The sequence below is a fragment of the Amblyomma americanum genome, chromosome 1 (genome assembly GCF_052857255.1).
Source record: "Amblyomma americanum isolate KBUSLIRL-KWMA chromosome 1, ASM5285725v1, whole genome shotgun sequence".
NCBI classification, from domain to species: domain Eukaryota; kingdom Metazoa; phylum Arthropoda; class Arachnida; order Ixodida; family Ixodidae; genus Amblyomma; species Amblyomma americanum.
Window position 1 is genome coordinate 63,279,658 of NC_135497.1, and position 15,081 is coordinate 63,294,738.

The 15,081-nt window shown below is 45.7% G+C and overlaps 1 long non-coding RNA gene across 1 annotated transcript; it reads left to right on the forward strand.

Moving 5' to 3' along the window:
• Positions 1-5,866: 5,866 nt before the first annotated feature.
• Positions 5,867-14,351, forward strand: LOC144133143 (uncharacterized). The gene is made up of 4 exons (XR_013314993.1): positions 5,867-5,893; positions 6,278-6,371; positions 6,903-6,978; positions 14,217-14,351. It is a non-coding gene; the product is annotated as an uncharacterized LOC144133143 (long non-coding RNA).
• Positions 14,352-15,081: the final 730 nt, after the last annotated feature.

Genomic DNA, 15,081 nt, shown 5'->3' on the forward strand with positions numbered 1-15,081 from the left:
CAAGTGAAAGCCCTAGCCCCCTCCTTCCCCTCCGGCGTGGGCGTCCTCCCCCTAGGGAGTGTGGAGAAGAGGATATAAAAATCGACAAGCAGTACGGAAGAAGGACGCTCAGGACGACATCGTTCGCCAAGAGGGCCTTCAGCGCCGAAACCCGACGGCGTGCAGCTACCACCAGCAACCGCTCGAGCCCAACTCCGGTGCCACTCCATCGCCCCATGAAGTCGTCGGCATGTAAGCTCGGACGCCCCAGCCTCTGAATCTTAATCATGTATAATTATTGAATATATCTGTTTGTTTAAACTGAGCCATACGGTGTCTCTTTGCCTCTCCGTCCCGTGTGGACCTGCGCATTATGGGGGTCATCACAATATATATAACTGCATTCAGGTGCCCATGGTAATAGTAAATGTTATCGATTAGAATTAAATTACTCACTTTAATAGTCAACATGTTTCGCCTGTTTTTGACGTCCGGCAACACTGGGTACTATGCCACAAAAAGGACCACTGTACGCCAAAACCCGACTTTTAAAAATTAGTGGCAGGCTTCCCTGAAACACCTGGAATATGAACACCGATGTGCTGGTTACGTGCTGGTTACGATGTGCTGCATAACGTTCCTCCATCAATTTCACTGAATATTTAGGGCCAAATAACGATTATAATTACTCATTTAATCAGTGATATCACAACCGAGAGTATAAATATAAGACAAGGTCTTTGCATCTGCACCATAGCCTTGTACATGTTCCGGCCACTTATTGATATATTTAACCAAGGATAACACGAACAACTGGAGACAAACAGAAAGTCAAACAGCACAAGTGTTGGCTTACAGCTCGATATTATTCTGTTAAAATTATAAATGCATGCACACGGAAAGGTGACCTGAAGGGGAAAAGACAACAAAGCATGAGTAACTTTGGCCAAGGAAAAAAACAGGCACAGACATGATAGAAATAACCTGACGTTCAGCTTCCATTCCGGAGACAGAGGCTGATGGCCGAAGACGACGACGACCGTCGGAGGCCGGAGCCGAAGACAGAAGACGACGAAGGCCGTGCTCCTGGACGTGTTCGATTAGGACCTGGATGACACTGACCACCCGGGCCAGCAGTGTGCGGCGAGAATTGCGTGGCGCGCCGTTTCTGTCCTCCCCAACCTCCATCAAGGCGTCAGAGCAAGGCATGGAGACGACCACGACGCTCCTCCACGAAGAACAGTGCCCTGTCCACGAGTACTCGGTTTCCAAGGAGGTCATGCGAGCCATCCAGAACACGGACCCGATGTGGTTCGGTGCGCTGACTTCGGGCCCGCAGTTCGTCGAGCAGAAGAGGTCCCCACAGGAGGTCAACGTGCTGACCGACCAGAGGAAGGCCGCCGCAGAGTCGAGGCGGATCGAGAAGAGTGGCGGATACGTGTTCAAGAACCAGACGGTGGCTCCACCGTTTAGCTCTGGTGGCACACCCTTCTGTGAGCCACATAGCTACCAGCGTGCGTATACTTTTTGTTTATGTCGCTTTTTCCCTCCTTCATTTTTGCTATGTTCACTGTGAATTTTTTAGCGTTCCCCCATTCCTTGCGTGCGCTCACATTCCGGTGACATTTTTTGCATGCAGAGAAGGCTTCCACCTCTTGTTTGACCATGGAGTCGCGGTTCGACAAGCGGCTAACGGCTAGCGGGCCCGACTGAGTGGAACTTCCGCGTTCACGGACTCTGGCCCTTGCGGCGGCGTGCACGGCGCCAATGCGCATGCTCTATCGTTGTAATACCGATTTTTCATCAGTAACTAAATAACGGAGAAGGTGGAGAGAGAATGTCTTATCTTCCACATGACTACTGCATTTTCGCTTATTGACGCTAGCTGTGGTTAATTCCGCAGTGCTCTGCAGTACGACATTCTCAGTTTCGCTCTCTAATATCACTATGCCCTCATAGCTTTCATAAAGTTATATTGCAAATGTTTTGCGTTCAGAGTCATTCACTGTAACGCTCTTTACGCGGTTTTGATCTCGATCACTGTGCTTGTTTACGGAACTTTTCTGTTCATGCTGGGGAAAACAGTGCCGGTTTTATAACCCGATCAAAACGCACGACAGAATTTTTTGTCGCGCGTCTGTCGCGCGACACAATTTTGTGTCGCAAGACAAGCTGTCTTGTCGTGCCTTGTGTTGTGCGACAAGCTTCGTGTCGTGGGTTCTTTCGCGCGACAAAGTTGTTTGTAGTAGGTTCTGCCGCACGACAGACATCTTTCCTGCATTTTGTCGTGCGAAGAAGGCCCCTGTCGCAGCATTTGTCGCGCGACAGGTTTCTGTCGCAGGTACTGTCGCGCGACAGTGGGAGTCGTGCCGCGCGACAGAGATTGCGTGCCTCAGCAAAGTTGCCTGTCGTTGGTTCAGTCGCGCGACAGACTTCTAGCGCGCCTCTTTTCACGCGACAAAAGTACCTGTAGTGCGGCCTGTCGCGCGACACAACAGCTTGTCGTGGGATATGCCGCGCGACAGATACCCTTCGTGGGATGAGTCACGCGACAGATACCTGTCGTGGATTGTGCCGCGCGATAGATACCTATCGTGGGATGTGTCATACGACCGATTCCTGGTGAGGGTAATTATTTTGCTGCAGAATTCTAGAAATACTGTCGTGCTGTCGTGTGACAGCGATAGGATCAAATTGACCAAAGATGCTTCAAAGCGCGTTCACTGTGGCGAGTCGCGAAGAGGATGCGAGGTGCTCTGGTCTGTTGGTGACGGGCACCGAGCGAAATGAAGTGCTCATTCACATTGGCGAATCGAGTTTTCAACTCGCTTCCCGCGACCTGGCTCTCTCACCAAACGATAATTGGCTTAGAGGAGAGGACCTGCTCGAGCACTAACCTAATTCCCTTCTGTTCCCACATGACAACGTGACGAAAGTAGTGCATGCTCAAGAGTATAATGCGGCTTTGAAAGCCCAAAAAGCTGTATGCACAAGCGGCGAAGCCAGCGGTGCCTGCGTATCCGCACCCTCTTGCGGTGGCGGCATGTAGCTGCAGCCACGACAGCGCCTGCACACCAATCGGTGTGCGCAAGTCGAATGGCGCTACTGAAAGTCAGTGTCCTCTTGGCTTCTGTGACATGTTCAAGCCATGTAACATAATGTACCGCTACTACTATAAGCGCAGAAAAAACCAAGGACACTTCTATGCGCCGCGGAAAAGAATGACGTTAATCGTCAATCAGGGAAAATTACTCGCCATAACCATCCGGCTACACAAAGGCAGCATGTGTGTGCATGCACGCAGTTCTCTGTATAAATGTTCAAAGCAACCCCGATATCATTTTCCGCGCGTTTCAGTTTTAAGAGCGTCAGCTCTTACTAACGTTTGTCAAGGACACGTCTGTCTGCAGGGAAGGTCAAATTAGCCAAGACAGTTACCACACTATATCACATAGCAACAGTGGGCGCGTAGAGCCTCAGTTGTCACAGATACCTTCGATCCGTTTACATATGCCAGTATAGCGGCTATCGAAGTGGAACCCCGGGGACCTCCATTTGCATCAAATTTGGGGGCCGCCAGTTTGACGCATAATGATCGAAGTGGTGTCATTTGACTTGTCATGTTCCAGAGGATAAAATAAATATTTAGATGAAGCCCAAAATATGTGTGAGATTCGCACCGACGACCTTTTCGCCCCCAAACCGTGCATTCCGGGGACTTCCAGACAGCCATAAGGCCTAATCGTTTGTCGCAGAGAGTTCCGGATGCAGTCAAACAATTAATGTTGTTGTAATGCACACATTTATAAAATTCGTTAACTGATATATAAGGAGGAAACATACCGGATATAGCGAAGGTGGCTGTAATCGCAATAGTAGTGCAAAATCATTGAAGTAGATGACGCTGCTTGTATCTTAGAACGAATGTTTCCGAAACGAAATGCCCTCAGATGTTTGTATTTTGTCTTCTCCACGTTTGTTGAGCACCCCGATCTAGCACCCCGATCTAAACACTTGAAGCTCTCGTAGCTAACGCTCTTAAGTCCAACGCTGATGCAGTGTTGGCGGAGAATTTTTTTAGCGGCAGTGACGTGGTGCTTATCATAAAATAGCAAAAAAATACTTTACGATGTCGTTCATTGCCTTCACTGAACATTTCATGACGGTGACACGAAAATGTCGCTAAATATAGACAGCAGCGTATGCAGCCGAAGGTGAAATGCGGCGGCCGGCGAGTTTGAACCGATTTGATTCTCGGTCGAAATGAGAATAAAGTCTTGGGACTGACGTCAACCACGCGCTTTAAAGAGTTTCGCCTGCTTTGACACAGTCTAGCTCCTGTGCACCCGCGCTCGGTCCTCTAAACTGCTCTGGTCCCAGTGTGACTGTGCGCTATGACAATCTGAGCAAAAGGGAGGATGTCTGGGGGTTTTGATGTGAACCACTAAGCCGTCGGATGGAGTATCGTTGGCCAATATCTAGTCGTTGGTAGAAGCGATAACAGGAATACAAACAAATCTCTCCCCACGGCGCCTTTAATTGCTGCTGCTCAATCGCGGCTCCCCTGGCCTCAGCTGGCTCCGCTCCTGAAGGTGTCGCGGAAACCGAGCATATCTTTGTTTTACTATGAGACGAGGTTCACAGTAAAACGATGACGAGAGCAGCACCTCAGCGCTATCCAGTTTCGAAGTGCACTCAGCTGCTGCATCGATGCGAAACCGGCTAGGCTTAGCGACGACTAGGGCAGCCAAGGGGTAGCGCGTAGTTCATTGCCCGGCGCGCCCGCTTGCACTACTCGTGAACAATGAACAACCTTTAACGCACATATGCTTGGGTTATCGGCTGCTTTGCGGCGAGTCTTAGTTAAGATCGTCCGCGACGCCATCGTCACCGTCCGTGATGCACAGGCTGAAAACATCAATTCCAGTACGTGCCGAAACAACTCGTATTTTTCGTAACGATACGAGCTCCAAAACACGCCTGCTTCGATGCGCTAGTGGGCTCTTGCTTGTTAAACTACACGCGATCAGGATGCGGCGAGTGCTAGCCACTGTTGCATATTAGCTAAAGTGATACGCAAGTATCGACGTAGTTTCGTAACGCAGTTGATATCAAAGCACTCCGCTTGTACTGGTCACCGATTAAGCTGCTAATTTTCATGATCTCCGGTGAGCGTGCCAGTGTCGCGCAAATTAATGCATCGCAGCTACTCTCCATCGTGCCAATTGCGTTCAACTTATCCACGATAATCGCCAGCGCCGGCGCCATTGCAGCGCAACCGGCAGGTCGTGTTTTGTATTATTTGCCTCTTTGAGGCATTGCTTGAGTACTTGTACGGCGGACACGTGTGAAGAACTCATTCAATAGGAAGGTGAGCAGGAGTGTGTTTTGGAAGCCAACGACCAGGATTTCGGCCTGTCAACATTGGCGAGTTTCAACGGGTAAGCCATGAAGAGTGCTGCGACGTCTTTTCATCTGTTAGGGGAACGAAGACTCCTGCGGCGTTTTAATAAGCCTGGATGAATCGCATGGCCGTTGAGTCCCGCTCTGCGTTTCTTTGCTAATGATCTGTATTCACACGCGCTATTTGTATGCGGCTATATAGGGATGTGAGTGGAGGCAGTCCGCTTGCGGTTGCCGCAGCTATAATGCGGCGCCAAAAAAGCAGGGCCTATATCCTGCATGACAAGTGTTGTTCTCATTGTCTTTATGTGCATTTATAACTCGCGTGCCGTGGTAAATAAAAATGGCACCAGATGTCACAACAGAGTTACGCTTTCGCTTGCTAGCGCTTCGACACTCGGTGCAAAAGCATGGATTTGCACTGCGTAGAAGACGATGAGCGAGAAGTGCCGCGTGGCGGAGCGCTCGCGCTAGGCCAGCTGCGATGAGACACCGCACTATTTTGCTCAGGGTTAGTACTCATCGGATTAGTGCTTGTGCCTTAATATGCGTCATACTAAATTTTGAGACAGTGACCGCATGCGAAAGGCTAGTTCATATTCATCTCCTTGTCATTTGTAAACTTGTCTGTGCTTCCCCAGTGGAACAGGATTTGAGGCAGTGTTATGTCAAAGTTAGATCAATCTTGCGTCTCCTGAGCTGTAAACGTTGATGCTTCCTCTCCTTCTGAGCACTGCGAGCTGTCGGATATGCAACTGCACAATTATTTAGGACTTCTACCTTTTTGCTATATCCCTCGCTTTTGTGGCCCGCATTCAAGTCGTTCGCCATTGTCGATGGTTTTTTTTGTTACTTATTTTCGCTTTGTTATTTATTCTTGGTTGCGTGCCATCAGCTGTGGTGCCGGCGATTCTCCGAGCTCGGAACTCTTCCCAGGCACGGGATCCCACCCACAGACCTCCCTTCGCCGCACTCACGAGTGTTCTTTGGTATTTTTTTGTTTCCCTTGCCTTTACTTGCATTGCCAGTCGACAAATTTGTGCAGCTTTTAATCGTATGCAGATTTGTTAAATGCGCTAGCAATTTTTCTATGATGCCAAGCTGTGCTGTGAGATATCAAGCTTCTTGCTAGTGAAGGCCTGCTTTTTTCCATTCTCTTCTCATTTAACCAAGGCAGACTGGTTGCAACTTTCAATTTAATACCTAGACATTGGTGCAAGGCACCATGATAGGAATTAATGAAAACCTGCACATCCTATATTCAAATTGGTGTGCGGTATTTCAGCCAGCTCATCTTTCAGTGTGGTTATAACAGTCATTGTGACTCTTCTCAAAGAATATATATGGGTGCATTAAATAAAATCTGTTCATTTGTTTTGTCATGGGCTAGCTCATTGGTTTTTATTTACTTATATTACGTCTGAGTTTAGTTTTTAAAGCAGTAGACGATTTCCTCTCTTGTCATTCATGATATGGCTACAGCCACTGACAGCTGTTGCTCTGGACGTATTTATTTGCAGTTGCCAGCGGCCAGCATCTATTGGGCCATGCGTGCTTCCTGCCTTCGGCTGTGTCATCCCTCCTGATCCGTTCATGGTAGTTATTCTTTTTCAGTGATGCATATCTTAGCTTCCTATTTAGCAAAATATTTTCAATATAAGCTTGCAGCTAGGTTTAGAAATGCATGAAACTCTACATGCACTTCACAGCAGTACCTCAGCTTATAATTACCGGAACTGTAGACTTGTACAAAATATAGTACCTGATGTAGCTCTTGACGCAGCTGCTGTTAACATAAACGTGCTTTGACATTGCACACCTGTTGCCTGGTATGCATATGTGTCCTCGAAAAGGACCTATATGTTCTTTTATCCCTTTAAAAACATTGTGCTCTACAATGATGGTTTACCAGTATTTCTGACACAGAGACCAAATTGTCAGTCAGTAATGTAACATTGCACGATGACACCAATCCTTGTATGGTATAGCATCCTTGCAATGCACTGGGCAAGCTGCTGTCAGCACAGATTTATTGCTGGTTTATTGCCATAGCATATGGTTATACTGCACAGTTTGTACCTCTACCTTCTTAAAGCTGTATACTTGCAAAATTTAAAATTAGTTGAAGGAAAATTCAAGGAAATGTAACAGTAACTTGATTTAGTAGAGTCGAGAGCTGGGCGAGTCGGTACATGATTGAAGAAGGAAACCAGCGCAAAAGACGAAGACACAAGAACAAGGAACACAGGACACCGCTGGACTATCGACTGTATTTATTTGAGAAACGATCACATTTATACCCTTCAGTTATCAAGCAAGCTTGCGCACACCTGACAGATTAACAAGACAAGGTAAATAGCAGCATCACATACAACCGCGTGAGTTCATAAATCTAATTTCTTTATCAAATAGACTAACCGTCGTGTCACTTACACATAGATGTCTTTGATTAACGATATAGTATGCCTCTAGAATTTCACATTGGCTCTGAGTTTTACCGCGTCCAAAAATCGTAGTCGTCTTGAAGAGCGGAATGCATTTGTGCTTTCTGCAATGTTTTGTCAAATTCGCCCCGTCACCTGTGGAAAGCAATCTTTCATGTTCTCTGAGCCGGGTGTTAAGACAGCGGCCAGTCTGCCCGATGTACACATTTCCGCAGGATAAAGGTAAGCAGTACACTACCTGGGTGGCACAGGTGACATATTTGAATTCGTGCTTGATCGTGCACTGTGAAGTTGTACTTTTCCTTTCGTCAATCCTTCTGCACAAACTGGCCAGTTTTCGCGGGGCTGAGAAGACTACATCAACACCGTGCCTACTTGCGACCTTCTTTATATTGTGTGAAAGTGCGTGCAAGTAAGGCATCACTTCACACTTGCTTTTGTCCTTCCTTCCTTCTGTCAATTTAGGTTTGGCTTTCATTTTTTTGAGAAGCTTTTCAGAGACACCTTTCATAACACGCGTAGGAAAGTCTGCTTCTATTAGTCTCTTCTGTTGTTGCAGAAAGCTTTCTTGTACTGTATGGAAGCAGCTCTTCTCCAGCGCGTTACTGAGGCATAAGGTTGCAATAGCCCTCTTGGTAAGTTTGGAGTGGCAGGAGCTGTAAGGGAGTAAGATTTTCTTAGTTCGTGGGGCATAGGTCCAGCAAAGGTGGTTATTGCACTTAAAAGCTAAAACAAGGTCTAAAATTCTAATGCGATTGTCGTCCGGTAACTCATGGGTAAACGTCAATGAACTAGAGCACGAAATAAAGCGATCTAAAACACTAGCAACCACATCCTGCAGATTGTCATTAGGTAAAACTTTCAAAAGTACTAAAAAATCATAAACATAGCGGAACACCTTTGCCACATGGTTCATGTCCAATTTTTCTTTCAGTATGGAGTCAAACTTAGACAGGTAGATGTGGGTTAAGATTGGCGCCACACAACACCCAATACACATTCCTTTTTCTGGACGTACACTCCACCATTAAAATCAATCATTGTAGAGGACAGGTAGGTCGTGAGAAGTTCTAAAAAACCTTCAACTGAGCAACCACAGCAGTTCTGGAACTGAACCGTTCCGGATTCTTCTATTAGGTCGCGCACTGCCTGCAGCATCTGTTCATGGGGCACTGAGTAGTACAGCTCCTGGATGTCTATGGACACACCTGTATTGGCTCCGTGATCACCTCCCTTGAGCGCCGCTGTCAAATCCTGGGAACTCCCGACAGAGAATGGGTCAAGGGGCTCCAGAGTGGAAAGCTTGGATTTAAGGAACTGTCCGATCACTTTTTGGCAAGATCCTCGTTCTGTGATTACAGTCCTCAGCGGGCAATCAATTTTGTGGGTTTTAGCAGTGAAAAAGACGTGCAGTCTATCACCTTTGCACGAATTCACGGCTTTTTCAAGCCTGTCAAAGTTGAGATTGTGGAGAAGCTTCAGGACATCAGATTTGGCTCTTGTCGGTCTTTTCTTGGACTTCATGAAATTTTTGTAGATCGCATCCAAAGCTTTTTCATTGAAGGCATCTTTTGATAAAACAACGAAGCTTCCTTCCTTGTCGGACTGAAGTAAAGTCAAACCTTCAGCCCGAAAGTGGTCCACAATAGGCTGCAAGATGTTTTTTTTGGTCCTTCTTTCTTGTTATTGTGAGTGGCCCTCAGAAGGCAATCAACTCCTTCGGAGATGCATCTTGTCCTCTCCGGCGATGGTGCTTTGTCAGCGATGTGGCGTATGGTGTCTAAGAGCTCATGGCCAGCCACACGTGGTTCTATGCAGTACTTCGGTCCTTTACGGAGAATTGCGTCATACGCACGTGGAATTGTCTTTCCTTGTAAGTATGTGACAGCGCTGTTATGCATCGGAGGCTTGTTCCTTCTCGGTAGATGCGGCCGTACTTGATTCCACCACCATTCTGTGACTTGGGCGGCTAATAGTTGGTGTTCCTGCAGACGTTTGAGGTTCATCTGCCCACTATTTCTGCATGTGCAGCATAACACCATCCAGTCTTGTAAAAGACGAACCAGTGACACGACGGTTAGTCTATTTGATAAATAAATTAGATTGATGAACTCACGCGGTTGTATGTGATGCTATTTACCTTGTCTTGTTAATCTGTGATGTGTGCGCAAGCTTGCTTGATAACTAAAGGGTATAAATGTGATCGTTTCTCAAATAAATACAGTCGATAGTCCAGCGGTGTCTTGTGTTCCTTGTTCCTGTGTCTCCGTCTTTTGCGCTGGTTTCCTTCTTCAATCATGTACCGACTCGCCCAGCTCTCCACTCTACTAAATCATATTTCTTGTTCCATAGGCAACTTTCTTCATGTGAAACCCTCCAGCGATGAAGCCACCACTTGCGTAAGTGCCATCGCCTTCGTTACGTGCAAAGCACGTGAAATGACCTACCGTTTGAAAAATGGCTGCCCCCCTCCAGAGGTAGCAGGCCTATTTGGTTTGGTAGAGCCGTCAATCGGACATTGGAAACGTATTTGCAGGATTTTAAAATCGGAGTATTGGAGACAGGTTCGTCTTTTACAAGACTGGATGGTGTTATGCTGCACACGCAGAAATAGTGGGCAGATGAACCTCAAACGTCTGCAGGAACACCAACTATTAACCGCCCAAGTCACAGAATGGTGGTGGAATCAAGTACGGCCGCATCTACCGAGAAGGAACAAGCCTCCGATGCATAACAGCGCTGTCACATACTTACAAGGAAAGACAATTCTACGTGCCTATACGAAATTCTCCGTAAAGGACCGAAGTACTGCATAGAACCACGTGTGGCTGGCCATGAGCTCTTAGACACCATACGCCCCATCGCTGACAAAGCACCATCGCAGGAGAGGACAAGATGCATATCCGAAGGAGCTGATTGCCTTCTGAGGGCCACGCACAATAACAAGAAAGAAGGACCAAAAAGAAACATCTTGCAGCCTATTGTGGACCACTTTCGGACTGAAGGTTTGACTTTACTTCAGTCCGACAAGGAAGGAAGCTTCGTTGTTTTATCAAAAGATGCCTTCAATGAAAAAGCTTTGGGTGCGATCGACAAAAATTTCATGAAGTCCAAGAAAATACCGACAAGAGCCAAATCTGATGTCCTGAAGCTTCTCCACGATCTCAACTTTGACAGGCTTGAAAAAGCCGTGAATTCGTGCTAAGGTGATAGACTGCACGTCTTTTTCACTGCTAAAACCCACAAAATTGATCGCCCGCTCAGGACTGTAATCACAGAACGAGGGTCTTGGCAAAAAGTGATCGGACAGTTCCTTAAATCCAAGGTTTCCACTCTGGAGCCCCTTGACCCATTCTCTCTCGGGAGTTCCCAGGATTTGACAGCGGCGCTCAAGGGAGGTGATCACGGAGCCAATACAGGTGTGTCCATAGACATCCAGGAGCTGTACTACTCAGTGCCCCATGAACAGATGCTGCAGGCAGTGCGCGACCTAATAGAAGAATCCGGCACGGTTCAGTTCCAGAACTGCTGTGGTTGCTCAGTTGAAGGTTTTTTAGAACTTCTCACGAAATACCTGTCCTCTACAATGATTGATTTTAATGGTGGAGTGTACGTCAAGAAAAAAGGAGTGTGTATTCGGTGTTGTGTGGCGCCAATCTTAACCCACATCTACCTGTCTAAGTTTGACTCCTTACTGAAAGAAAAATTGGACATGAACCATATGGCAAAGGTGTTCCGCTATGTTGATGATTTTTAGTACTTTTGAATGTTTTACCTAATGACAATCTGCAGGATGTGGTTGCTAGTGTTTTAGATCGCTTTATTTCGTGCTCTAGTTCATTGACGTTTACCCATGAGTTACCGGACGACAATCCTATTAGATTTTTAGACCCTGTTTTAACTTTTAGGTGCAATAACCACCTTTGCTGGACCTATGCCCCACGAACTAAGAAATTCTTACTCCCTTACAGCTCCTGCCACTCCAAACTTACCGAGAGGGCTATTGCAACCTTATGCCTCACTAACGCGCTGGAGAAAAGCTGCTTCCATACAGTACAAGAAAGCTTTCTGCAACAACAGAAGAGACTAATAGAAGCAAACTTTCCTACGCATGTTATGAAAGGTGTCTCTGAAAAGCTTCTCAAAAAAATGAAAGCCAAACCTAAATTGACAAAAGGAAGGAAGGACAAAAGCAAGTGTGAAGTGATGCCTTACTTGCACGCACTTTCACACAATATAAAGAAGGTCGCAAGTAGGCACGGTGTTGATGTAGTCTTCTCAGCCCCGCGAAAACTGGCCAGTTTGTGCAGAAGGATTGACGAAAGGAAAAGTACAACTTCACAGTGCACGATCAAGCACGAATTCAAATATGTCACCTGTGCCACCCAGATAGTGTACTGCTTACCTTTATCCTGCGGAAATGTGTACATCGGGCAGACTGGCCGCTGTCTTAACACCCGGCTCAGAGAACATGAAAGATTGCTTTCCACAGATGACGGGGCGAATTTGCCAAAACATTGCAGAAAGCACAAATGCATTCCGCCCTTCAAGAAGACTACGATTTTTGGACGCGGTAAAACTAAGAGCCAACGTGAAATTCTAGAGGCATACCATATCGTTAATCAAAGACATCTATGTGTAAGTGACACGACGGTTAGTCTATTTGATAAAAAAATTAGATTTATGAACTCACGCGGTTGTATGTGATGCTGCTATTTACCTTGTCTTGTTAATCTGTCATGTGTGCGCAAGCTTGCTTGATAACTGAAGGGTATAAATGTGATCGTTTCTCAAATAAATACAGTCGATAGTCCAGCGGTGTCCTGTGTTCCTTGTTCCTGTGTCTTCGTCTTTTGCGCTGGTTTCCTTCTTCAATCTTCTAACAGTAACTGTCTCACATTTTGGTGGACACTTGAACCGTGATATAAGGAAGGGATATAGAAGGGAAGTAATGAAGAGCTGATGCCCATGTTAGATGCCCCTCTTTAGTTAAACATACCTCGCAATTAACACATTTGGTGCAAAACAAACATGGGACTTGCACGCTCACAAGCACCCTCATGTCAGTAAAACAAAGTGCCAATGTTGCCGTACTTTAGAGCTTTGCTCCTAAAAGCGCAGCTGACTGCTGCTCAAAGTTGAAAGCAAAAATATGTCTACTTTTCCTCATGTGCAGTCTGTGGTGCTGGTGCCATTTGCAATGGTGATTGACATTGAGTTGCATAATGCTCAGTCTGTTCCTGGAGTTATTGATTTTGTCTGTCGTGTGAATGTGCTGTTAAAATTAGTGCAGAACAATTGTTGTCTAGTTCATTTTAGGTAACTGTCTCCTGTGCCACATGCTACCACCCTTTTTCCTCAAATTTCCTAATCTCATTTAGCCACCTGATTGCCACCCATTCATGCATTAACCTACTCTTGGAATCCTCCCAGTGTTTTAGTGTGGTATTGCTTATATCTTCTCTGCATTACACATGCACTGCACTTCTTCTTTTTTTGATTTAGTCAAGATATCTCTGTTCCTGTTTCTTGCATAAGCATAAGAGGCGACTCAAGTGCACCATCTGGGCTTGTGATGCAATGTGTAGGGTGCTTCGTTTTTGGGTAAAACCTGGTTTCTTCCTACTGTTGCACCAAAAATGATTCTTAAAGATCAGGTTCAACCCAATCTCTGTGCAAATGTGCCTGTAAGAAAGTGTGGTTTGAAGGTGCACATGGCGAAGAACTGCTGGAGTGTAGTGGATGTCACATAATTGTTCTGACAGATTTTTAAACAATTCTGGTTATTTTATTTCTCTTTTAATGTTTATTGTTTGTCGGTTGCTTAAAATTTTTGGATAAACTGAAAACTACATGTACTGACTGGTATTTCATTCCAATAATTATACCCATTATTATGAAGCTGTGTTGGAAGGTAGGTGTGCATTCAGTATGCGTGCTTTGAATTTCAGTGATTGTTTCTGCAATGCAAAATGGAGGACAGGTCTCTGCTGTGCGAGTTTTTTGAAATGGAGTGAAAGTAGCTGGAGAAGCATTTGCTACTGTGTCACCCAGCCAAAAGTTCTCCCACAGACCACTGAGCTTCTGAATACCTATGGCTTAAAGCTCGAAGCTCTGGTTGCCCTTTCCGAGGTTTTCTTCATTAACGAGTGCAAGCCCAAGGGCTCAGAGCTAACAAGCATTTGAAACCATAGAGCTATACACAGTAGTGCTGGGGCCGTGCAGCAAGTCAGTGTGAATTAGGTCGCGATAAACATGGTTTACTGTAGAAAGCTAGTGTGAAAAAATAGTTGCGCTCACAGAAACCGCTGTATCTTTCTTAGTCGGTCATTGAAACAAAGCAATGCATGTAAAATTTTATATCTCACTGGTCCCTAAATTTTTTTCCAGCTAAAGACCAAGAGTTGCATGGAAGTTGTGCAAGCCACCAAGTTACGTGTGATTTTTGCCAGGGACCTGGAGCAGGCTGGGAAATTAGTGGGTGGCCAGTGGTATTCGCTCCGTAAGGCAAGCTTTTTCTGTAAGTACAGTTTTTGGCAAGGCATTGCTTAGAAACGCATGCACTAATCTGACTACTCTATGCCCGCCCATGCTTCAAGAATAATGAAGTACATGAAAAAAATTGATTGCCGAAAAAAAATTGCCGCTTCTGTTATGTTTTTTCAGGAAAGTATTTTCCATTTAAAGGGCTGTGAAAACCTTAAAAATTATTATGTGCTTGTTGTGGCTTTTTTTTCAAATCTCTTCCACGTCTATGTTGGCCTGACCTTGTAGCTTGTCTGCATGAGATTGGCTGCTACCTACAGTTTGCTTTTTGTTGCTCCTTTATTGCCTGTCACAATCTTTACTTTGCGTGGCAGTGTCATGCAGTTTGGGAAGTAATCTGATCTTATTTCTGCATTGGCCTGTAGTGCAAGCTTTTGCATGTGGGGCAGGTTTATGGTGTCCTTTTGTTTGCTGTAACTGCAGTTTGGACATGAGGGTTAGAGGCTTAGTCTTTTTTTTATTTTGATGCAGTCTCATATACTTCATGCATAAATTAATGAAGTAAGCACTATTTTTTGTAATAAATGAACATTCATTATAGCTGTGGCCATTATAAGTGCACTTGACTCTAAAATGGCTTTCTTACGGCATTCAGTATTTACATCTTAAAACCAGCCGGAAGACACAAAGCAGGAGAAGAGATGAGCACAAGATGAGGCTGGTCTAAGAACTGAAATTTTATTTAAGGAAAGTGGCGAAAGAAGACCTG